Raw genomic sequence first — 27,213 nt, forward strand, 5'->3', positions numbered from 1 at the left:
TGGAATCCTATGATTACTGTGCTATAAAAAGGTCTTAAACAGACAAAACCACATGGCTTAAGAATGGAAAGTGCGATATGAAAATTATATGTATTATGGTTATAATATAGGTTTAAATACAAGGGTTTTGACAGAATGAAAGAGGGAAACAACATCTGATGAAAATTCTGAGCTTAAAGGAATCCTATGCCACAGCTTTAGCTTCTGATTTGCCAATGTTAATTAAGCATCATAAAATCAGAGTCACTTATAAGAGCTAGCTAATGCTTATCAGGCCAATGCAATTTTTTTCACTTTTATTTATTATTAATATTGAATAACCTCTTTTATCTTATTAGTAGCAACAAAGTATCATTTGGGAAAAAAGAAAGTGTTATTTGCCCTACATTTTATACAGCAAATTTATCACACAGATTACTCCAGTCAAAAAATAATGTACATAACATATAGTAACCTGATCTATCAAAACATATACCAGCTGTTAGAAAGATATGACACTTGATAACTGGGAGAGTATAACAAGAAAATAAAAATGTTAGTAATAATCTGATTAATTTTTTTAAGTAATATAAAGGGATTGAAGTTCATAACTTTAGTTTTATCCTGGATTTCAGTTAAATATCAAAGTTCTGTAAGGACATTTAAGCATATTTTCCTATCAAGAGTGTCCTGTTATGAGAGGTGTCATTAAAATACATTTTGAATAACAGCTTTTATACTCCTTTAAAGTTTGCCTACAGGACTTACACAAAACACAGGGCTGGAATCAGGAATAGTTATATCACCTGACATTATTTCTGGTTTCTATCTCTTTATACCCCAGTGAAGGCACCACATCTAGTGCTTGTATCATGAAGTTATCCCTGACACCCTCCAGAAGCCTGGGTTGATTGCATCCCACTGTACTGCCCTTCCAGCAGGTGTCAGGGAGATTAAAGTCTCGCATAAGAATGAAGGTTTCGGATCCAGAGGTGTTCTGAATTTGTTCAGAGAAAATGATGTCCACTTTCTCATCCTAATTTTGTGGTTTGTAATACATTCCTACCAGGATGCCACCCCTCACCGGCTTCTCCTTGGTTCTGGACACACAAGGTCTCAACCACACAGAGAGCTCTAGCTTCCCAGGCTGCGTGTATTTGCATGCAAGCACTGGAGAGAGGCATCCCTTTGTCCTGATTCTCTGTTCCTGAGGTCTCTCTTGATCTTGCAGCTTTTGCTTTCCAACCCTATACACCACTTTCACATTCAACTGTGGGTTGTAATTTTCCTCTGCTATCTTAAATTCAGTGGAGAACCAAAAAGATAGCCAGGGGGCTGGAGCACTCATCCTGTGAAGAGAGGCTGAGTAATCAGGGATTGTTCAGTCTGGAAAAGAGATGGCTTTAGGGGAACCTTAAAGCAGCCTCTCCTTCCTACAGGGCAGTCATCAAAAAGATGGGGCCAGGCTCTTTACTGAAGTGCATGGTAGGAAGATGAGAGACAATGGATACAAACGGATATGAGAGAGGTTCTGTCTGGAAAAATTTTTTTTTTTCACCATGAGGACAGCCGGACAAGTGGAACAGGTTGCCCAGAGAGGCTGCAGTCTCTGTCCTTGCAAGTTTTCCAGATCCAATAGGTTAAAGCCCTGAGCAACCTGGTCTGATCTCAGAGCTGAACCCTGCTTTGAGGAGGTGGTTGGTCTGGAGACCTCCTGAAGTTCCTTTCAATCAGAATTATTCTATTACTGTAAGAGTAGCTTATTATAAGAACAGTAGCTTGGCAAATATGAACAACTACTCTAGGTCAGCCTTACTTTAATTAACAAAGCAGACAGCAAATTGCAGAGTATAAGCAACACAACACAGGACTTTCCACAGGGAACAGATGGAGGAACACCTTGAGTGCAAAGGAGGCATTAAATATAATTTTTTGCTTATGTTGAGGTAAGATTGTGTGATCTGACTGTATTATAAGTTTGAGGTATTTCACATTACTAAGACAATAAAAGAATGGCCTTACTCCCTAAATGCTTTCCTCCTCTCCTTGAATTGCTGTTCACTCAAACCTCCCATCTGCAGATGCTCAAGCCTTTCCTCAGATTTTGTTACTAAACTTGGTTGACATTTCTGCTCTAACAGACAATTAATTAAATTTATTTGATGTATTCTTTAATCCTGATTTTACTAATTTACCTTTCATATTTTATGTATTTAAATTTTGTTTTCATTCCGTATTGTATAATCACTCGCAACTATTTGCTACATAGCAGGTTAACACATTAACTTGCCATCTGATATTGGCCTTTACTTACTCATTATACCACTTGATTGTATATTTAAATAAAATTCTTGGTACTGGGAAAGCTGACTTTCCTGGAACTGGGTTTCCTTAATTCTCATGATTTCCTACCCTGTATCTCAAGGTCAACAACCTCCACCTTTCTTCTGAAGAGGTATTTTTGACAAGTTATAGAGTTGTCCAAACAAAGACAAAAGAAAAAACAGTGACTGAGAAACACACATTATATTTCTTGAACTCATTCTGGAAGAAAAACTAAGAAAGGGCACAAGAAGAGCAGAAAATTAGATATTAACTATCAAAGTTTTGCTTTTTAAAGGAAGATAAGTATTAATGCCACAGATTTGGAAACGAGAGATTCTAATATACTGCAAGAAAAGTATAAATTTAATCACAACAGATTTACCAAGAGTTTAACAGTACAGTCAGTGAATTGGGAGTACTATATATATTTCATCTTCCTCCAGTAGTCATTTGCTAGCATCCTTGGGCAAATACTATAGTCACAAAAATAAGAGCAGATTAAGCTTGCCTTATAACAGACAAAACACTATTCTGATACCTTTTTGAATACTTAGCTACAAAGTCAAAAATTCAGAATATTGTGCTTACAGGTCATTATATATCAGTATCTGCAAAACGACCTTAGAACAGTTGCCAGTGCATATTGTGGAACTGAATAACAAGCTCAGCGATCTGCAAGATCAAGTGCTGGATATAAAACTTGCCCAGAAATATGAAAGGCAAGACACCTCTAATTTCATATTCTTCATCAGATTGATTCTTAATGGTTAAAAGAACATCAGAATAGCATTTTGGACACAAGATTCCTCAGGGGATAGGGTTTCTACCCACCTTTATTTACAGACTTGAAATTCTCTGTTACATCTCTCCTGGTACAATGGATAACAGTCAACATCTTAGCAAGAGTTACAATCCTTGCACTTATATAAGTCCTTAAATGCACAGTAACTGAAATAGTTCTAGTTGCCACTGATTTTCTCAACCTGTGTACAATTTTGGCTAATAAATTCATGTTCTAAGGCTGTGCAATGCCAAGCACCATGGGAAGTGATCTAAAATAGTAGCTTGTGCCATGTTAACATCCCTGGAGCAACAGTCATCAGCTGAAGGATTACATGCTAATCAGAACATACTGTGTTACGCCCTATCACGCCAGATCTGGAGCAACAAGTTTCTTCAACACTAAAGCTGAGTTTCTGAAGTAACAAGCATCAGGAATCAAGCAACTGCAAAACCTCCATGTACATTCCAGTACTCCAAAAACACAGCAATGCTTATTACACATTTTTCAATCAGGCTAATGACTGGCAGCATATGCTTGCTTAATGCCTGCCTAGGATAAAAACACAATGATAACGGTCCCAACAAAATGCTTGATCCAAAAGCTGCCAAACTCAAAGGGCATCTTTCCATTAGGAGGTTTTGTACCAAGCTGTGAAATATGTCAATGCACTCTGTTTCTGACTACCACCAAAACCACTGGACACTGCCACAAACTCAACAGTGCCTCTACCACAGCCACCAGCTCTTTACTGTCATACAGCCTTTTAAAACTTTTCTTGGTGATCTCCCTCTTTACAATGGGATGGCTCTTCCCATTAGCTATGACTATATGTTCCTGGAATATGACATCATGGAAATAGTTGTTACACAGAGGGAACCATTATTGTGATAGATTTAACATCTTTTTATGACAGAGTTAAATACCACATGGCATCAAATGCAAACAGTGCCTTAAGATCCATCTTCTCACATGTGGAAGGATCCTTTTAATGGGAACAAACTTTGTGAGAAAGGTGAAGTCCTTGAGCAACTCCTCCAGAGAGGGGAATTACCTTTTTGTACCCATAAGCTGCAAGTATCTTTGCACACCTTTCCCCCCTTGCCCCTGTATCCAGACATTATTGTGCTATTAAACTGAGTTTCTGGACACTTCAGGGATTTTAAAAGACTGTGCTAAGCCAACAATAAATAAACTGAAAAGTTGCATGACAAAATCCTTCCTTTTATAAGAGGATAAATGTTATAAAAGGCTAGCTTTATCATTTGGAGTTTTCCTTTTATATTTGACATGAGCTCTTCTTTCAAAGAAATGCTTAGCTAAATTGGTGAAACTCAATTTATAGGTTCATCCCTCTATTTTACAAAGAAAAGTTTGATGCTCAATTCTGTATTCTAGAAGCATATTCTATACTTTCAAACACTATAGTTAAAATGTACAATATAATCCCTCTGGGAGTAAAAAGAAATCAAATGTGGACATGGTACATTAGCTTAATAAAACCTAGGAAAGACATTTACGAACTCTCTGGCCTGAGGGTCCGTTTAGGAACAAACACAAATGGTTCTGGTTTTTACATAATCTTCCTTCACTAGTAATATCTACAGGAGAAAGGGCATCATATACCTTCAGTTTGAACCATGACAACTAATTTTTAAAGGATGCCCTAATTTGTTGAAAGCAGTTTACTGAATTAGCTTTATAGCCACTGCATGTCGATGTAGCTTTGTTTCAACAGATCTGAACTCGTGTTATTCCTACCTTATGTTTTGCATGTAAAGTATTAAACAACAACAACAACAAAGACTGACACTCTCTCCATTAAATATTAAAAATAGAAAGGGATTTATTTATGTGCTAAACTTGCTGGGAAAATGAATGGAATTTAGGGGCCCAATTTTCTTATGCACTTTTGCAAATCTCTATTCTCCTCTTTCTACTTTCATATAACCTCTTACAATTTAGCTCATTCTTACTAAATTAGCTAAAATAGCTAAAAGTTTCTGTGGCTTTAAAGTCCTTGGTTTTATTTTTTGGGGAGTAGGAAGGGGGGAGCATGTTTTAAATACAGCTTGCCAGAAAGTTGCATATGCTCATTATTTAAAACTCTGTTAATACCTACTACCCAATACTGTTGGTATTGATCACTATCAGAAGTAATTCTAGGTATAATCTTTCTAAATAATTTTTTTATAGTTCCTACATTCAATGCATTCAAAAATTTCTGTTTGGCTGGTACTGTTTATAGTTTTAAATCATCCATAATAGCCACCCATATTAGATTTCCAGCATTAGCATTGTATTTTAAATTAGGCTATCTGCTTCTGTTGAGACACTATTAGGCCATTCACATGGTTTTGCAGTATTCCACATCACAAGGTAACATCAGCAGCCTTTGCCTAAATGTGAGGAGAAAGCAGGACAACAGTTAATAGTGCCGCCTCTGCTAGGCACAAGACTGACTTCTGCAAAATGTTAACAATGAGCTTCCGGTATTATGGATAAATAATACCTATATTTAATTGGAAATATTGGAAGTAAAACAGTCAATTTACATTTATTACAGATAATAAAGTGCATAATTCAATTACTTTCTGTAATAGATCCTAGCACCTTGACAGAAAGCTGAAATCTCACAATGCTGATCATTACTCTGATCAGCAGCATCCTGTTCTTTAGCTGTAATCTTTAGACCTTTTTAAAGATAAAAGCCATTATTACAGCCTTCAGTTTGCCTGCTTGCAAAGTAATGAAGTAAGTTTCTATAGCTAAGCTTTTAGCTGTGTTCCATGAGTCATGTTAGACTGTGCAGAAAATGTCTTTTTGCAGTTATGCAGCCAGCTGACAAATGTGTGCAACCTTCTAAACATAAGAAAAACTTGCCAGTGACTAAGGCCCTAAAATAAGAACACTTCTGTTTTTAGATAATGGAAGACGGAGAGAAAGGGGAGAAACTGTTTTCAGGTGACTCAGAATGATATAGCTTAATGATTCTGGAAACTCCAATGCTCTTGTCGAACCAAAGGCTTTAGTTATGTTGTTTCCCTATCTCCCTTAACTTAGGAGCTTGTTTGTAGTTTTTACTTCACTGTTCCAACTCTATCTTTCAGTAACCTCTGGATTTACACCAATAGGGTAAATCAATTGATTTGGGATCTCTCCTGTCTTCTTTCTTACTTGCAGTTACCTTCCCCTGTTCCTTTAAACTTCTTTGCCTTCATAGGAGAGTCTGAGAGGCAGAAAGCGTTGCAATCATCCATAAAATTGGATAAGTCTCTAGATTTCCCCAGTAAACCCTGTCATTGTGACTCCAGCCTCACAGAGGGACCATCTGTAACAGAACAAGATAAGAGCATAGGAATTGCCGCATCACACCTAGTGAGCTGGTAAGCTAGCAGCTGTTCTCAAAGGGTGGCCAATACCACATATTTATAGCAAGGTGCTCCAGCCTCAGAGCAGACAGCTGTGTGAAAAACATTCCCTGTGAAAGGGCTAAATCTAATTCCTTTAACTAAAGTCTAGCAGAAACCTGAGAACTGGAATGTTTAGAATAATTTATTGCCAATTCCTACTCAGTTTCTGGTATCTCTGCTTTGATCCCCAGCTATAGTACTCCTTTCCAGATGACTTTGGATGTGGCTCATCAAACAGCCATTGCTGGTCAACGTGTTGTTTGTGGCCTTAGCTGCATATCACAGTGCTTAATGTTTCAAGAGGAGAAAAGAGCTAAAGCATTGTCACCAGTGTGTTTAAGACGATAAATTCTGCATATAATATGTATAATTTGGATTTGCCTTGAAACTAGAAGTTCAGTAAAGTAACTTTTAGAGATTGCTCACAATAGTTGGGCTCATATTTAATAGCTTCTCTGTCTCTCAATAACTGTTATTTTTAAATTTGGCATGCAACTTTTCCTTCCTGATAATGGAGCACCACTTTTGCCTAATTTAGAAACTGGTTAATCACAATTGGCAGTGGGACCCACACCAAAAACCCCACCTGGAAATGAACATGTACAAGCAACAATCATCTCTATGTATTCAAAATATGTCGTGGAGGATGCTGCTGACCAGCTGTTAAGTCAGCAAAGTAAATAATCCCAGCCCTGGTTTTGTTGGAGATCCTTTCCCTGCCATAGAAAATAGACAACTTCTTGGTACAGAGGAATCCAAAGCAGTTCCTGTATCATCCCTCTCAGTACATATTGAAAACAACTTGGCTTGTGTATTAAAAAAAAATTCTGATCTCTATATATTCTACATTTGGCAGTATGCCAGCTAAAGTCCTCTCAGTGCAGGACTATGCTATACCCAAGAATATTTCCATCCCAGCAAAAGCACAATGCCCTGTTTTGCTCAGCAACAATCTTGTTTACTCCTATTTTACAACATTGCCCACCATCACCTGATTCTTCCCTCAAAACCAGGTCATCTTCATATCACCTAGTCTGTACTAGCAAAAGCTAAGAAGCCAGGGATGGCTATAAGATAACTTACAGCTACTCATTCCTGATCTATAAATATTATGTGGTTAATAGACACAGTCAAGCACCTATTTTTACATACCGTAGGACCCTTTGGTCCTTACAAACACCATACCATTACTGGCAACTCCCTTAACCAAAGCAGAATTAGGTCACTGGGAGTTAGTGTCTCAAATCCCAGCAGGAATGCTAAACCTGATGGCCGTCAATATTAAAAAGCAAAGATATCTAAAACACAACTTTTCAAAAAGCAGCTCTTACAAGCTTTTTCTTTTTTTTACAATGCTTTCAAATATAGAACCCTATGAATCTCAGTGGAAACAATTTATCTAACATCAAGTGACTTGGAAAATTGCCCATTCAAACAAATATTGTCACAAGGAATATAAGTCTGTCCTAAAAGAAATATAAAGCTGTCCTAGAAGCAGTCAGAAAAGTTTAGGGCTCTGAAGAGGCAATAGCTCATTATCAATACTCAGTTCTTTCTTAGTTGGCCAACAAACTACCAAAGACATCCAATACAGAACAATATTATCCTCTGTGAACAATATATCACAGCTAAACAAATTTATCACTTCAGAGGGAGAAAAGCAGGGGAGATAGCAACAGGAAAGGGTTAAACAACTATTGACATTTCTTCTGAGGGATGCTTGGTCCTTAGCTGTCTTTCAGCACAAGAAATCTCCATCAGAGAAGAACACAGAAAGCGGAACAGCCTTTCTTTTTGTTTTTTCCCACCATATCTGGGTCAGCATAAGTAAACTGCTGTTTCTTAATTACTTCTGTCATTCTGCACAAAGCTGACTCAAACCTCGACTACCATGATAACCTAGTAAATGAAAACTATTCTCCCTTACTCAAGGGAAGGATTTTCTCTTGCTCAAAGTGCTCTGAGTGGGATCTATACAACACACTATTGTTCACCCCTTCCCTCTTCACCTATAACTAGCTATACAAGGCTTGCATAAAGCTGAAGTTTTCTAAAGTAAGTGCTCTTGCTCAATGTATGTTGATGTGCTTTTTTCCTTCAAATTTACATCTGCCTGCAACATTTTTATCAATATTAAAGTGAGTCTAACACACAAATGGGTTAAAAAATAGTTTCACCTAAAAGAATGAAACAAAATAAAGTGAAACCAACAGCAAATCTATGACATGGGACTGGATGCCAAGTCAGAGTTTTCCAGATCCAGAGATATTTTTTGTGACTTATGTAATAATGCACATCCAGAAAAATAAGTAGTAAAATGTTCTGTCTCTCACTGCGTAGCTTAGATTTACTTGTGAATAATCTGAGTCTAGTTGTGAAGGCTGAAACATGAATAATAGCTGCACTCTCCCATCCTGCAGTGAATAGCCTCATTTTATCACATTATTTCTTTTCTCTCTTTCAGCATATTACTGTACTAGGAGGTCATAATGGTAGCCAAATAGCTCCCATTTCTACCAGCATTTATGCTTGTTTATGACTTATTTGGGAAAGGCAGTGCTCTGGCTGTGCTCGAAGAAGCTATCTACCAGTTGCACTACACCCATCTATGAAAGGAAAACCTGCATTTTGTGTGCAGGAGAGGGTGAAACATACTGTCTGACAAGAGGCACCTACCTTGGAAACAGCTGACAGTGCATTTTCTTTCTGTACGCTCACTGCACCTTTGCCTCAGTTCCAGAGGAGTCTTACACATCTCTATATCTAGATCTGACATATCTGTAGATATAACCTAGCCTAGGATATCTAATCTGTCAGTCTCTGCTACTCCTAAACTTACCAGACCTGTCAAAAGAAGTTGGTCAGTTTTCCTGTGTTGAGGTTTTTTTTAATCCTGTTCCCGCTGATCTGCGCAAATGCATTAGCTCCATTGTCTGATGAAGTATTAAATTTTCTAATTTCTTAAACGCGCCAGCTCTGGTGCAGACAAGTTCCTTGTGAGGCACTGTGTTGAGGAAGCATCTAGCAGAACTCCAGTGCTTCCTTAACACGCATTTTTTAAACAATGTCTCACCCTGTTTTAAGAATTGAAATTAGACACTAGAGGTAAGATCTGCAATCTTGAAATGGATTTATTATATAATTTAGTGCCTGATTTACAAGGACTGATGTTCTTCTGTGAAAAATTGCCTTTATGTAGGCAAGAACCTGCCATTGAGTGGCTGATACGCCGGAAGGCTGTGCTGCCATCCAACGAGACCTGGACAGGCTGGAGAGCTGGGCCAAGGGGAACCTCATCAAATCCAACAAGAGCAAGTGCAAAGTCCTGCACCTGGGGAGGAACAACCACATGCACCAGTACAGGCTGGGGGCTGACCTACTGGAAAGCGGCTCTGCTGAAAAGGACCTGGGAGTGCTGGTGGACAAGAAGTTGACCATGAGCCAACAATGTGTCCTTGTGGTCAAGAAAGCCAACGATATTCTGGGCTGGATTAAAAGGAGTGTGGCCAACAGATCGAGAGAGGTTATCCCTGCTTCTACTCTGCCCTAGTGAGGCCACATCTGGAGTATTGTGTCCAGTTTTGGGCCCCCCAGTTTAAGGAGGATGCGGAACTGCTTGAGCAAGTCCAGCAGAGAGCTACCAAGATCATCAGGGGACTGGAGCATCTCCCTTATGAGGAAAGGCTGAGACACTGGTTTTGTTTAGCCTGTAGAAGAGAAGACTGAGGGGGTTTTCATCAATACCTATAGGTATCTAAAGGGTGGGTGTCAAGAGGATGGGGCCAGACTCTTTCCAGTGGTGCCAAATGACAGGACAAGGGGCAATGGGCACAAGTTGGAACACAGGAAGTTCCACCTGGATATGAAGGAAAACTCTACAGTGAGGGTGACAGAGCAGTGGAACAGGCTGCCCAGAGAGGTTGTGGAGTCTCCTTCCCTGGAAACATTCAAAACCCGCCTGGATGCGTTCCTGTGCCCCCTGCTCTGGGTGTGCCTGCTCAAGCAGGGGGTTTGGATGAGATGATCTTCAGAGGTCCCTTCCAACCCCTACCATTCTGTGATTTTGGGTAATTTGCAGTACTCTTGCACTAACACCTGTACATCATCTGATTAATACTAACGCCTCTTCATACAGGTGGTACTTCTGTGAATGTAAACGTGATGAATGCTTCCAAAACAGATACCAAATAAATTCAATACAAGTGTAATGACATTTGGAAAGAGCATGAGAACTTTAAACATATCTTATGTGTATGACTCATCCATGTGAAATCTGAAGCAGCTGACTGCAAACAATAAAAGACTAGATATACTATATGCCTATAAAGCTCAAGTGACTTGTCAGCCACCCCATGTTTGAGACCATAAGGTCCTGCTCAAATGCAAATAAGAACATAAGTATTCTGAGTGGAGTTGTAGAGCTAATCAGGTCTCCCTTTTCAGGATAGCAGAGAGATGAAGCCAGTAAGAATACCTAAACAAATTTTTTTACTATTTAGAGGTTAATATCCTGATGCTGCTTGAGAAACCTTCAAATTAAACTCTGGGCTTTTAGAATCACAGATTTTGAGCTGAATTTGGCTAGTCTGAGGATAAACGGACAGAATTGCATGAGTCCCTAAAGATACAGGAAAAGTCTATCTGTGATATAGACCAGTCTGGCTGGCTGTGAGGCTACCATACTTTCTAGCACCAGGACAGCCACTTTCCTGCCAGAGTTAGCCATTCATCAGCTTCAGAAACAATTAATGAACTAACTTGAGTTTTGTCTGAAAAAAGCTAGCTGCACAGAACCAGAGCGGATATCGTGTCCCTGGTCATCTGTGGCCCTAGACAGCTGCCCATTTGGCTTATGTCTCCAGCTGGACTTAGAACTGCTGCCTCTGCAAATGACTGCTGTAGAAACTTTCACACACAAAGTTTAAGAGAGAGCTCAGTATTATTTTTTTCCTCCTCTCCACCTAGACATGTATTAAATAAACCAATTAGGTATTCTGAATACTTTAATTAACAAATTAGTTATGAACTGGAAAAAACGGTCATGCTTTCTGTATTCGTTGGGCTATGGTAAATTAACATAAGCTAATGATGCTTTATTTTTATCCAATTATTCGAGCTTCACTTTCCACAGACTTTGTTTCTTGGATTGTGTTTTGAATGAAAAGGGTGAGGTTTTTCCTTCTTAAAGTTATTTTTTCAGCACATAAGTCTCACCTGGGTGTACACTGGTATTTTTTTTTCCTCCTTTCTGATGCTTTTTTTACTTGCCCCTTCACAAAGTCTGCTATCTGCTATCTACTTGCAATGCCTGTTTTTTCCTACTGCCCCATATATGGCTTTAGAGACTGAAAGAGCCTGTGGTTTCAGAGGAATGAGCTAATGCAAACATTTTTATTTGTAATTTTAATAAATCCTTCTATAAAATGTAGATATTTATTAAAAACGTTTCATTAGGGCCAGATCATTGAGGCACAGAAAACAAGTGGTAAGGTCAACTGAGTGGCAATCACAGCTGTCTTCAAAATGGATATACAAGCATTCATGGACCTGAACTGAGCTGCATTACAAATCAAAGTGAGGTGCCTAGCTATTTATTCTGAAGGTAAGGAATAAGCAAAACTGATCATGTGGCAGGCCATGAGGCAGACAGAGACATGCAGAAGATTATATGAACCAACCAATAATATTTCATCATGAAATAATAGCTGTGAGAGAACAAATGCCTTGCCTTTATGAATTTTCTTTCTAGTTCCAAAAGAACGTGCAAATGATGAGCTGAGCCTGAATTATTTATGCATCTTAAAAGAAGAAAAAACCCAGAGGTTGAAGTTAGTGTAATACAAAAATTTTATTAGGAATAATACCAAAAGGCCATGTTACTAATAAAATGGAAGTGTTTTCATGTACCCTCACAGGTAAAGGAGCTCCTAAAGGAGTTATGTCTTGAAGTGAAGTAAGGACCAAAAAAAAAATAACCCCAAACACCAAACGAAAACATCAGTTACTTGCAGTCTCTCTAAAACATTCCAGAAATACTGTTTATACCGTCTGCAACACAAACAATGCTATGTCCACTGCAAGTATGTTTTTAAGATTGCATTAATAACTGAACGACTAGAGAATTATTTTTTTCATTCATCAATAACTACTTTTCCACAATTTTTAAATGTAGTAGTAATTATTTAATAGGTAATATTTAATTTGCCCTAACTTCTGATCACCTAATTTTATTTTCTATGTATTACATGGCATAGTTTCAGCATATTAACTGTACTGGATTGTACAATGCATGTTTATCTAAAGCACGTATTTACAAAAAGGGAATTGTTGTTAATTTATTTATTTGAAGGCAATAATCTTTTAATTATTTATAAATTCTTACTCAGCAAGAGCTCTCTTATAGACAAACAAAAGCTAAGTGGATGGTCCTACTCTTTTTCTCATGGCTGTTATGGTTCTTTTGTGCTATGCTAGCCATTACTCTTAAGTGCTTACCTGCTTCTAAAGAACAGAACTAAGTAACCTGGTGTGCTGGTTTTGGCTGAGAAGGGGTTAATTCTCCTCACTGTGGGGGTCGGCTACCTTTCCAGCTTCCCGCGCTCTGCCGCGTGGCGGGGGGGGCTGGGAGGGGCAGGGCCATGGTGGGGGCGGCTGACCCCGACTGGCCAATGGCAGGTTCATTCCATACCATGTGACACCATGACCAATATATTGAGGTGGGGGCAGTTGCAGCGCCAGCGCGGAGGCGGCGCGGCGTCGGGTCGGCGAGCGGCTGCGGCGCGTGCAGTTTGTTCCGGCGGTTCGTTCCCCCTCTCCCCCCCCCCCCCGGGGCTTTGCGCCTCTCGTTGTTCTCCTTTACATTGCATTTCTACTGTTGTTTTCTTTTTAATTTTAATTATTAAACTGTTCTTATCCCAACCCACGAGCGTTACCCTTCTGATTCTCTCCCCCATCTACCGGTGGGGCAGTGAGCGAGCGACTGTGTGGGGCTGAGCTGCCGCTAAACCACGACAGTCTTTTTGGCGCCCAACGTGGGGCTCAAGGGTTGGAGATAACAACAGCTGCTGGTCACAGCACCATGTTGTCCTTTTTGCAGTTGGTGTTACAGATTGGTGTTGGTTTGTTGAGTCTGCTGTGTTCTGCTGTGATTAGTAATGTTTTGCCTACAAGATTTGTTATACAAACACTCGTTTTCAGCTTTATCTGGTATTTGGGGTTTTTGCTGAAACCGTTACTGTACTTCGGATACCACCTTGTTGAGGCAATTAGCAATTATACCTCCTCCTCTGAGAGATTTTATATGGAGGAAATACAGAATAATACCTTTGCAACTTTGTTCTATGATGTCTGTGCCTTTGTTACAACAACGTCTTTGTATCTTGAACATCCTTGGGTGGTTAAGGTGCACTTATTGTTAGTTTTTGGGCAGGTTGTTTTGGTTTTGACTAAGCAACTTAAGAATATCACCCAGAAATCTGCCCCGAGGCTTGACAGTTAGGAGTGGCAGGGCATGTGGGATAGCATGGGCAAATACCTAGGGCAGTGGGCACCCCCAGTGTTTTGGAGTTTCACCCCCGAACAAGTGCAGAATCCTAAAAAACTAGTAGAATATTTGGAGAAAGTATGTTGTTACGCTGGGAACTCCAGAGAGACACAGATAACTGCAACATGCTGGGGTCTGGTCCATGCATACCGAGCCCTGCTCAACAGCATTCAGTGCCCCCAGGGGGAAGAGAATGTCTCTGGATTGAAATGCAAAGTGACTGGCACTGTAGACAATCCAGCCCTGACAACAGGCACTGCAGCCACTCAAACCCCCACAACAAGTACCGGAGCTAGCTCAGAAAATAAACCCCTACCAGTATCAGTTGCCCCCATACACAAGACAAAATATTGGAAGCGGACATCAACTCGTTTAGAACGGGATGATGAAGAACCAGGGCCATCGCGGGGAGAGGAGGGAGAAGTAATAAATGAAATAGAGACCACCCGATCCCTGTCCTTAAGCGAGTTGCGAGATATGCGAAAAGACTATAGCCGTCGTTCAGGTGAGCACATTGTCACCTGGCTGCTCCGATGCTGGGATAATGGGGCCAGTAGCCTGGAACTAGAGGGAAAAGAAGCCAAACAATTGGGATCCCTTTCTGGGGAAGGGGGCGTTGACAAAGCAATAGGGGAAAAAAGCCACAAGCCCTCAGCCTCTGGAGGTGACTCCTGTCTGGAGTGAAGGAAAGATATCCCTTTAAAGAAGATGTTACATATCGCCCAGGAAAATGGACAACTATGGAGAAAGGCATCCAGTATTTAAGGGAATTAGCTGTGTTTGAGGTGATTTATGGTGACCTGGACGATCAACGGTCATCCAAAGATCCAGATGAAGCCGAGTGCACACGACCCATGTGGCGGAAGTTTGTACGGAGCGCACCATCTTCGCATGCAAACTCATTGGCAGTGATGTCCTGGAAAGATGACGAGACAGCAACGGTGGCAGAGGTGATAGATAGACTCCAAGTTTACGACACAAATATCTCTTCCTCGCTTGTCTCTGCTGTGGAGAAACTATCCCAAGAGGTCCAGCAACTCAAAGATCATCTGTCCTACTCCCCACCTCGACAGAGCAGTGTCTCAGCTGTTAGGAATAAGCGTCCTTTGGCTCAAAGAAGGGGATACACACCACGGTCCACCCTATGGTTCTACCTGCGTGACCACGGAGAGGACATGATGAGGTGGGATGGCAAGCCTACCTCGACCCTACAGGCACGAGTGCATGAATTCAGGGAGGCTCTTCCAGGAAAGCCGCTGCTCCAATTTCCAGTGAACAAGTCCCCAGACAGAGGAGTAGAAGCGCAGATTTTATTTCTAAGTGTAATAGAGGGACTCCTGATTCACATTTGCAGGAAGTGAGTTGTGACTGCCATGATCAGGACTAGAGGGGCCCTGCCTCCAGCCGGGTGGAGGAAAGGGATAACCGGGCTTACTGGACTGTGTGGATCCGATGGCCTGGCACGTCCGACCCACAGGAGTATAAAGCTTTAGTGGACACCGGCGCACAGTGCACCTTAATGCCATCAAACTATATAGGGGCAGAACCCATCAGCATTGCTGGAGTGACAGGGGGATCCCAAGAGCTAACTGTATTGGAGGCCGAAGTGAGCCTAACTGGCAATGAGTGGCAGAAGCACCCCATTGTGACTGGCCCAGAGGCTCCATGCATCCTTGGCATAGACTACCTCAGGAAAGGGTATTTCAAGGACCCAAAAGGTTACAAGTGGGCTTTTGGTGTAGCTGCCTTGGAGACGGAGGAAACTGAACAGCTGTCTACCTTGCCCGGTCTCTCAAAGGACCCTTCTGTGGTGGGGTTGCTGAAGGTCAAAGAACAACAGGTGCCAATCGCCACCACAACAGTGCACCGGCGGCAATATCGCACCAACAGAGACTCTCTGATCCCCATCCATAAACTCATTCACCAACTGAGGAGCCAAGGAGTCATCAGTAAGACCCACTCACCCTTTAACAGTCCCATATGGCCAGTCCGGAAGTCTAATGGAGAGTGGAGACTAACAGTAGACTATCGTGGCCTGAATGAAGTCACTCCACCGTTGAGTGCTGCTGTGCCAGACATGCTAGAACTTCAATACGAACTGGAGTCAAAGGCGGCCAAGTGGTATGCCACAACTGATATTGCTAATGCATTCTTCTCAATCCCTCTGGCAGCAGAGTGCAGGCCACAGTTTGCTTTCACATGGAGGGGTGTCCAGTATACCTGGAATCGACTGCCCCAGGGGTGGAAACACAGTCCTACCATTTGCCATGGACTGATTCAGACTGTACTGGAACAGGGAGAAGCTCCAGAACACCTTCAGTACATTGATAACATCATTGTGTGGGGCAGCACAGCGGAAGAAGTTTTTGAGAAAGGAGAGAAAATAGTCCAAATCCTTCTGAAAGCTGGTTTTGCCATAAAACAAAGTAAGGTGAAGGGACCTGCATGAGAAATCCAGTTCTTAGGAATCAAATGGCAAGATGGTCGTCGTCATATTCCAATGGATGTGATCAACAAAATAGCAGCCATGTCTCCACCAACTAGCAAAAAGGAAACACAAGCTTTCTTGGGCGTTGTGGGTTTTTGGAGAATGCATGTTCCAAATTACAGTCTGATCGTAAGCCCTCTCTATCAAGTGACCCGGAAAAAGAATGATTTCAAATGGGGCCCTGAGCAACAACAAGCCTTTGAACAGATTAAACGAGAAATAGTCCATGCAGTAGCTCTTGGGCCAGTCCGGGCAGGACAAGATGTAAAAAATGTGCTCTACACTGCAGCCGGGGAGAATGGCCCTACCTGGAGCCTCTGGCAGAAAGCACCAGGGGAGAGCCGGGGTCGACCCCTAGGGTTTTGGAGTCGGGGATACAGAGGGTCTGAAGCCCACTATACTCCAACCGAAAAAGAGATATTGGCAGCATATGAAGGGGTTTGAGCTGCTTCAGAAGTGGTTGGTACTGAAGCACAGTTGCTCCTGGCACCCCGACTGCCAGTGCTGGGCTGGATGTTCAAAGGAAACATCCCCTCTACACACCATGCAACTGATGCTACGTGGAGTAAATGGGTTGCACTGATTACCCAGCGGGCTCGAGTAGGAAACCCCAGTCGCCCAGGAATCTTGGAAGTGATTATGGACTGGCCAGAAGGCAAAGATTTTGGATTATCACCAGAGGAGGAGGTGACACGTGCTGAAGAAGCCCCACTGTATAACCAACTGCCAGAAAATGAGAAGCAATACGCCCTGTTCACTGATGGGTCCTGTCGCCTTGTGGGAAAGCACCGGAGATGGAAGGCTGCTGTATGGAGTCCTACACGACAAGTAGCAGAAACTGCTGAAGGAGAAGGTGAATCGAGCCAGTTTGCAGAGGTAAAGGCCATCCAGCTGGCCTTAGACATCCCTGAACGGGGAAAGTGGCCAGTGCTCTATCTCTATACTGACTCCTGGATGGTGGCAAATGCCTTGTGGGGCTGGCTGCAGCAATGGAAGCAAAGCAACTGGCAGCGCAGAGGCAAACCCATCTGGGCCGCCACATTGTGGCAAGATATTGCTGCCCGGGTAGAGAACCTGGTTGTAAAGGTACGGCATGTGGATGCTCACGTCCCCAAGAGTCGGGCCACTGAAGAACATCGGAACAACCAGCAGGTAGATCAGGCTGCCAAGATTGAAGTGGCTGAGGTGGATCTGGACTGGCAGCATAAGGGTGAACTATTTCTAGCTCGGTGGGCCCATGACACCTCAGGTCATCAAGGGAGAGATGCAACATACAGGTGGGCTCGTGATCGAGGGGTGGACTTGACCATGGATATTATTGCACAGGTTATCCACGAATGTGACACATGCGCCGCAGTCAAGCAAGCGAAGCGGGTAAAGCCTCTGTGGTATGGGGGACGATGGCTGAAATATAAATATGGGGAGGCCTGGCAAATTGACTATATCACACTCCCACAGACCCGTCAAGGCAAGCGCCATGTGCTTACAATGGTAGAAACAACGACTGGCTGGCTGGAAACATATCCTGTCCCCCACGCCACTGCCCGGAACACTATCCTGGGCCTTGAGAAACAAGTCCTGTGGCGACATGGCGCCCCAGACAGAATTGAGTCAGACAACGGGACTCATTTCTGAAATAGCCTCATAGACACCTGGGCCAAAGAGCATGGCATTGAGTGGGTGTATCACATCCCCTATCACGCACCAGCCTCTGGGAAAATTGAATGGTACAGTGGACTGTTAAAAACTACACTGAGAGCAATGGGGGGTGGAACATTCAAGCACTGGGATACACATTTAGCAAAAGCCACGTGGTTAGTCAACACGAGGGGATCTGCCAACTGAGCTGGCCCTGCCCAGTCAGAATCCTTACGTACTGTGGAAGGGGATAGAGTCCCTGTAGTGCACACAAAAAGTATGCTGGGCAAAACAGTCTGGGTTCTTCCTGCCTCCGGCAAAGGCAAACCCATTCGTGGGATTGCTTTTGCTCGAGGACCTGGGTGCACTTGGTGGGTGATGCGGGAGGATGGAGAAATCCGATGTGTGCCTCAAGGGGATTTGATTTTGGGTGAAAACAGTCAATGAACTGCATGGCACAATGTGAACTGCTGTATAATACTGTGTGTCACCTCTGTGTTGTACCGATGATATCAGAGTACGAGCCTCCCAACCCATGGAAGATCAACTATGAAACAAGCCGTGCAGCAGTGATGGAACGATGACTGACTCGGTATGCAGCAACCCAACGCCACACACCATCTCTCCCACCCGGAAAGACTGATACAACAGATGGAGCCCAGAGTCATGGACTGGATGAACTCAATGGACATTTTTAATGGACATTGTACAGGGAAGGTCCATGAACTAAGGGAATGATGTCTGTGTATTATGTTAAAGGATGGGAAGGGGAGGGGTGGTGGTTGGTATGGTTGTATTGCATCATATGGGACCTGGGCATGGTGTAAATGGTATGGAATAAGGGGTGGAGAATGTGCTGGTTTTGGCTGAGAAGGGGTTAATTCTCCTCACTGTGGGGGTCGGCTACCTTTCCAGCTTCCCGCGCTCTGCCGCGTGGCGGGGGGGGCTGGGAGGGGCAGGGCCATGGTGGGGGCGGCTGACCCTGACTGGCCAATGGCAGGTTCATTCCATACCATGTGACACCATGACCAATATATTGAGGTGGGGGCAGTTGCAGCGCCAGCGCGGAGGCGGCACGGCGCTGGGTCGGCGGGCGGCAAGCGGCTGCGGCGCGGGCAGTTTGTTCCGGCGGTTCGTTCCCCCTCTCCCCTCCCTTCCCCCCCCCCCCCCCGGGGCTTTGCGCCTCTCGTTGTTCTCCTTTACATTGCATTTCTACTGTTGTTTTCTTTTTAATTTTAATTATTAAACTGTTCTTATCCCAACCCACGAGCGTTACCCTCCTGATTCTCTCCCCCATCTACCGGTGGGGAGTGAGCGAGCGACTGTGTGGGGCTGAGCTGCCGCTAAACCACGACACCTGGGCAGTGAATTTACACTAGCTCCTTACTGTCCCTATTTGGACAATGTTAATGCAGACCTAGCACCTCCTTACCTTGAGATTCACACACTAAATTCCTGGCAAGTCCCGTGAACAGACAAGCCCAAACAGCTCACAGAATCCAGGCTGATGCTAACCATCCCTTTTACATTCAGTGTTGCAGAATAGATCTGATTGACTTACTGGGAATAATTTGGGGAATAAAAGAATCATCTCATTATAGGTAAGTTCTTGCATTTTCCACACAGAAGTCAAAACTCCACTGAGAAAAAACATACTTTCTCAATTCACCTGTACCAACACTTAAAATTTCTGATGCTTGTTTTATAGACACATCAATAATTCCAACAACAGGTCAAGGTCTGCACCCTGATTAAAAAGCAACATGAAAGCCTAGACAGGAGTTACATAGTGGTGATAAAATGTCTGCTTTTTGAACTCCACTGTCCTACAGAAACTTCCCCTTTTATTCCATTATCAATTTCATTGGCAGCTTCCCCCCAATACTGGACTGGAAAGAGAGCCTTGGATGCCAAATTTCTTCTTTATTCCACTGCGCAAAAGATAATGAATCTTTGGATGTATGGAAATTATGAATCTTTGGGTGTATGGAAATTATGACCTTCACACTTTCACTGTCTGCTGGGATTATTTCAGAAGTCCTGAGACTCTGCTCAGTTTCAAGCAGCTTCCAGTTACATTATATAACATTACATTATGTTGAAATAATGTAGAATTTCTTCCCTAAATTAAAATGGTATGAGGTGTATGATGGCAGCATTAATTCTTCTACTAGTGAGAAGTGTAAGGTCCAGTAGCTTGGGAACCATTAAAAGGAAGATTGATAATGCATTATATCAAACATGTGCTAAGAATCCTCCTTATGGTGTGATGCAGTGCATTGATTCTACTGATGGCAGGTCATCAGATGTTAGACCTTATAACCTTGAAATCACATATGCAAAAGCTACTGTAGACGGATTTTTATAAAGCTCTGGAATGAGCTAATTTGAAACTCCTCTGTCCTCTGATGCCACTTTTCTTAGTAAGGTGGTAGCAATGTGGACTACTTTTGCAGCAGAGTATGTATGACAAAAATGGAAGGAACTCTAAAATATTTTTAGCTAGTCTAATAACTAGATTTCAGTTACAGTGCTGTCAATAGCTTATTGGCATATATTCATGTGCCAGTGTGAATGACTCCTGTGTCAGTCATTTTGAAAAGGAAAATTAAGTATATTTTCAAAGGTAACACATTCTCATAGTTCTCCAAATATTACACTGGATCATTTATTATGCTTAGAAATATTTGGTTTACATAGGCATAGAATGTGAGCTGACAACTGAGATAATATTCTGAATACTTTTTAGTAAGTGCATCCAAAGTAAAAAGTTTTATGATTTTATAGTATTCAAAGATGTATCGATGTTTGCATATATATAGATAAAAGTGATAGTGCCAGGAACAAAAATTAAAAGCCACATACATTTCTCCTCTTCTGTGGTGCTTTGTTTTCTCATACAAACTACAGGCATTTAAAAAATAATCTGTACCTTTGCTACACTGGCGCTAGACAACACACTAGTAATTTGTATAATTAAAGAAATAGGAATAACACACTACAATACAGTATAGTGGTAAGACTTAGTTGTTTAAAATGAAAAGGTATCTTACTTTCAAAAGGCTAACTTGACAGAATCTGACTACAGTGACCCTTGTCTGAACAGTTGCTAAATCAGTGCCATTTGATTTTCAAATCCAAGCTTTTGCTTATGAGCCTTTAACAGAGTGAGGAGTTACTACACCCTACCTTCCCCCAACCTACTCTCACTGTGCAATTCATAGCATCATTCCAGTCTCCACATAAGTTTTGCCACATCTCAAGTTTCAAAGGTTCTTCACTCCCTTTCTTTGCAGGCCTGACAGGGATAGCAGGAATTGCTTCACACAGCACTAATTCCAGGGAAATGCATTGTTTCTAGTACTATAGTGGAGGAATCACCTTCTGTTCATAAAGAGAAAAAAAGACAAAATAGTCTACATTTTCTGGCACCTTTTTGTTCCCCACTTCTTTCCATTATAATAAAACAAAAGTATTTTGCTTGCTTAAGACATCTGCTATGATTGAAAGCATCCAAGAAAGCAAAAGAGGGAAGGCAGACCATGAGACAGTTGGGGTGCTTTGGGGCTCAGTGCAAGAGAGGGCTGGTGTAAAATAGACACATGTATTCTACCCCCAGGCCTATGGCTCTTTGTGATTATGGAGACACAGGTTCACAGTTCCAACAGTTACATAAATCAAAGACACTTACTCACTGACATAGAAATTGGGGCTTCAAATTTTAATACATTTTGGTATTAATTTGCAAGGGACTGACAGACCTGCACACAACCACTCAATATTTGTTTCTATAATCAGCACTTTTTCCTTTCATTAAAAATAATTTTTTTTCCCCAAAAAAAGCTCAGGATATTTCTCTTTGCTTCCCCTAACAAGAGATAAGCATCAGAACAGGAACAAGGGGCAACACAGAAGAACATGAAGCACCAAGTAAACAGATTTGGAGAGGTTACCTTTTCTAATCAAGTTATACGCCATCCTTTGACATAAGTATATGTATTAATCCGTAAGTCGGCAAAGGCCTACAAGGCTCCAAGTAGACAGCTGTGCAAAATGTAAACTATTCTCACATACTGACATAGCAAAATACCCTACACATACACCCTGGGGGCTCAGTTTCCATATCAATATCATTCCATGAAGTTTTAGTTCTGTTTGTGTAGATCACTAGCTATGTGATTTGTCAACAAAGTAGTATCAAACATCAGGAATAAATTAATGGATGTTTCTGCTTTTGAAGCCTCCTAAAAACTGCAAAAATATTAAACTTTTTATGTGCATCCTTCCAATTGCAACATTTATAGCAGGAAACTGAACCACAACAACTACAGTCACAACTGCAACCTTCTTAATAACATGATGTGACTCTTTAGTAAATCAGTGTCTTAATCAATAGAAAAGAATATACTTTCTATTCTGCTAAAGTGTTTTGCCAGTCTAGAGTGAACTGCCATGAAAATGGCAAAAAAAAAAAAAAAAGGGTTGGAAACTAGAATTTTCAAATGCACATTTCCTTAACGTAAAGAGACTGGGGCTAGAGGAGGGGGAGTACTTTCCATTTAATGACTTGAGCACTGTGTGGTTTAAATAGCACATTTGATTTGGGAACCTATTAGCTGATAATGACTCTTTGGAGAGGAAAAAATTGGATTCCCTTATTACGGACTTGATTAGCAATATCTGTAATTCCATGATGTTGTAAAATAGCTCAGCATTAAAACTGAGCTATTTTCCATCATTTGTAGAAGCAGAAACATAAACACAGCAAAGGCTGCGTTCCCATGTCAAACACATTCCTGAACTCTGTTGTACTTTTACTGGCACTAGAAATAGTAAAGCAAATTCAGGTAATGTACATATTGAAGCTTCAGTTTTGAGAAGTACGTATGCCAGGCTTCATTAGTATTAAGAGATGGATGACAACAGTCTAAAGAAGTTGCTTTTAAGCAAAGAGATGCTACTAAATTTCAAAAGACCTTTTGATAGAGGAATTTAAGCGTTTGACTAATGACTGTACTGTAGATCCATATTGCTAAAAAAATGTCATTAAAAGAAACTGTACTGTAGCGATTATAAGGTTAAGAAAGGGGATGGTAAATATAAAGGGAAAAATTAAAATACAAATGTTCAATTTGCCTTTCACTTACAATAGAACTAAAAGGAGAAATAGTCATCTAAAAGAAACTTGAAGATCCTGCTACCCAAGCTGATACAAATGATACAAAGCTTTATTTTATTGAAGTGATTCTAGTGACCTTTTTTTTTATTATTACTTTAGAACAAAGAATAGAATGCAAATGAAGATAACTGTCATCAGATACAGCAGAATTTAACCTAAATGATAAGCAGAGTTTTAGAATTGAACTGTTCCTTAACATCTTTCATCTGGACAATGAACAAATGAAAACACAGAGTAAGGGACCCAACAGCTTATCAAAACCTATGTTCAGACATATCGTAACAGAAAAAAATAACAATTACTAAAAGGCATGTAACAAAATACAGGTAACACTGAAGGGAAATTCTGAAACCAGCATAAAACAGCATCTATTCTCATTCAGAAGTCTTCTGAATTTGCGAAGCAATAAACAATGTTATCTACTAGTTTGCAGGCTTAAAACCAAAGAAATTTCCAATGCTTCTGACAGGCCACAGGCTTTGCATCAACTCTGCACGGCTGCAGGACTAGAGCTTGTCAGACTATTTTCTCTAAGCTAGTCTTCAGCTTCAGTTTAGCTCATTTAGTTATAATAGCAACTCTCTAACAACCAGGTAACAGAGTCTAATCTGTTTTACCTTTAACTTAGCTTTGTGATTGCATAGGTTAGTGACTATTAGTATAACAATTTTGATATATTTCTGTACCTGAAGTAGATACTCTGCAGATAACAAACTATGACTGTAGAATAAAAATGTAGTGTAGAGAACTACAATCGTGGGATGATAGCAGAGGTATTGAAAGTACAGGCACAGGGTGGTACCAGAGGGAGCAGGGCTTTAAGAAACTCACCAGGTCAGTTACTAGTCATTTAAAGAAAGCAACCTTGGGAGATAGTTAAGACTGATTTTAGAGAACAAAAAACAAGAGAAAAATATCAAAGCAGAATAAAAATCCTACGCATGTAAAACACACATACAGAGAATTCTGACATATGGAGTTGCAGGCTAATAAGCAAAGATCAATATCAGGGACCTGAGGGTACCAACAGCCCTACCCAGTAGGGGACCCACTCATCCTGCCTGTGAGCCTGGGGGCCCCATTTCAAATGCCAGGATCTACCTGAGCCACATCATAGGGGTATCCATGCCCAGCCCCATCCTGTGTTCTTCCCCACTTATGGATTTTCCTTCCTGCCTTGAAATCAGACCTGGCTCAAAATCAGACCTGGCTCATCCCTTCCTGTGTGATGAACTCCAGACAACTGGCAGAACCTGCTGGTGCCACCAGCACTGCTCACCCTGTTTGTGGACAGCGGTGAGGGCACCACCTGCCCCAGGGTCTCCCATGCTACAGCTTGGCCCCATTAATTGATACAGTTCCCCTCACCCCAATCCCTGAAAACACAAACTATTAACGTCAGGCAGATCCTACCATGCCAGTGTTGTCACTGACATAGAATCATAGAATAGTTTGGGTAGGAAGGGACCTTTAAAGGTCGTCTAGTCCAATCCCCAGCAACGAGCAGGGACATCTTCAACACCTTCAGAGCCCCATCCAACCTGACCTTTAACAACCTCTCCGGGTAACGTGTGCCAGTGTTTCACCACCCTCATTTTAAAAAATATCTTCCTTTTATCTAGTCTGAGTCTACCCTCTTCTAGTTTAAAACCATTACTGCTTGTCCTGTCACAACAGGTCCTACTAAAAAGTCCATCCCCACCTTTCTTAGCTCCCTTTAAGTATTGAAAGGCCACAATAATGTATCCCTGGAGACTTCTCCAGACTGAACAAGACCTTCTCTCTCAGCCTTTCCATATAGGAGAGGTGCTCCAGCCCTCAGATCATTTTTGTGGCCCTTCTCTGGACCCACTCCAACAGGTCCATGTCTTTTCTGTACTGAGGACCCCAGAGCTATATGCAGCACTCCAGGTGGAGTCTCACCAGAGCAGAGGGGCAGAATCACCTCCCTCAACCTGCTGAACATCCTTCTTTTGATGCAGTCCAGAATATGGCTGACTTTCTGGGCTGCAAATGCACATTGTTGGCTCATGTCCACCAGTACCCCAAAGTCCTTCTCCACAGGGCTGTTCTCAATCCCTTCATCCCCCAGCCTGTATTGGTATTGGGGGTTGCCCTGACCCAGGTGCAGGACCTTGCACTTGGCCTTGTTAAACATCATGAGGTTCTCACAGACCCACCACTGCAGCTTGTCTAGGTCTCTCTGGATGACGTCCCGTCCCTCTGGTGTGTCAACTGCATCGCTCAGCTTGGTGTCATCTGCAAACTTGCCGAGGGTGCACTTGATCCTACTGTCTATGTCATTGATGAAGATATCACATAGTACCAGTCCCAGTACGGACCCCTGAAGGACACCACTGGTCACCATCTGGACATCAAGCCATTGATCACTACCCTCTGGATGTGACCATCCAAACAGTTCCTTATCCACAGTCTACCCATCAAAACCATATCTCTCCAGTTTAGAGAGAAGGATGCTGTGGAGGACCATGTCAAAAGCCTTAGAGAAGTCCAGATAGATGACATCCATAGCTGTTCCTTTGTCCACTGATGTGGTCGCTCCATCACAGAAAGCCACTAGGTTGGTCAGGCAGGACTTGCCCTTAGTGAAGCCCTGCTGGCTGCCTCGGATCACCTTCCTGTCCTCCACGTGCCTTAGCATAGCTTCTAGGAGGATCTGTTCCATGATCTTCCCAGGCACAGAGGTGAGGCTGATAGATCAGTAGTTCCCAGGGTACTCCTTTATATCCTTTTTAAAAATGGATGCAATGTTTCTCTTTTTCCAGTCACCAGGGACTTCACCTGACTGCCATGACTCTTCAAATATAGAGACGGGCCTGGCAACTACATCAGCCAATTGTCTCCATCTCTTCAGGTCCCATACGCTCATATATGTTCAGGTTCCTTAGGTGGTGACAAACCTTATCTCCTCTCACAGTGGGAGGGAATGTACTCTGCCAGTCCCTGCCTTGAGGTCCATCCATTTGAGAGGTGTGGGAAGAGAGATTGCCACTGAAGAATGGGGCAAAACAGTTGTTGAGTACCTGAGCCTTCTGCTCATCTGTTGTACCAGTTTGTCAGTCATGTTCATCCAGAGGGTACACTTTCTTATGACTTCCGTTTTCTGACTGTCATACCAGCCGTTATCATTTTAATGTCTCTTGCCACGTTCAGCTCCAGCCTCACCTTCGCTTTCCTGATCCCATCGCTACACAAATGGGACACATCCCTATACTCTTCCCAGGATACCTGTCCTTGCTTCCACTGTTTGTGCATTTCCTTCTTGCCCTTTAGTTTGACTAGCAGGTCTTGACTCATCCATATGCCTCCTCCTCCCGGTTAGATTGACCAGCAGGACTCAAGTCATCCAACTTAATCCTCCTCCCAGTAAAGAGCCTCAGATATTGACAATGCACCATTGGCTAGAGCCATCCACCATAAGACTTGGAGAAGCTGTGACGTTGGGAGCGTAACACCAGGGAAAGGGACAGACACAAGGAAGTATGCTTATATAGCCTGTTTTATTATTGAGACTTTTCTCCCTAACAGTATTTCCTGTTTTCTTTATTTCTTTCTGGTTTTGGAGTAATAGCTAGGCCAATAATTATTCTTTGATTAATATTACAATTAGGCTGACAGTAAATTCATGACTTTGCTCTGAAGGTGGGGGTTTTTTTGCTTGGACCTTGCACAAACAGTAGTATAAAAATTGGTGAAGCCTAGGCTATAATTTAGATGCGACAAATTCTGCTTTTATCCTCAAAAGTGCTCCACTACTTCATAGTATTTAAGATTTTGTTTACAAACACCCAAGACAAAAGATTGTCACTTTTGCTTCAGTGTTTTTTGGTTTCTTAGGAGGCAGAA

At 42.0% G+C, this 27,213-nt stretch overlaps 1 protein-coding gene across 1 annotated transcript in view; it reads right to left on the reverse strand.

Annotated features, from left to right (window-relative positions):
• CNTNAP2 (contactin associated protein 2) overlaps nucleotides 1-27,213 on the reverse strand; it is a 1,195,621-nt gene that overhangs the window by 791,570 nt on the left and 376,838 nt on the right. The window lies entirely within an intron of this gene.

The sequence above is a fragment of the Phalacrocorax carbo genome, chromosome 2 (assembly GCF_963921805.1).
Source record: "Phalacrocorax carbo chromosome 2, bPhaCar2.1, whole genome shotgun sequence".
NCBI lineage: Eukaryota > Metazoa > Chordata > Aves > Suliformes > Phalacrocoracidae > Phalacrocorax > Phalacrocorax carbo.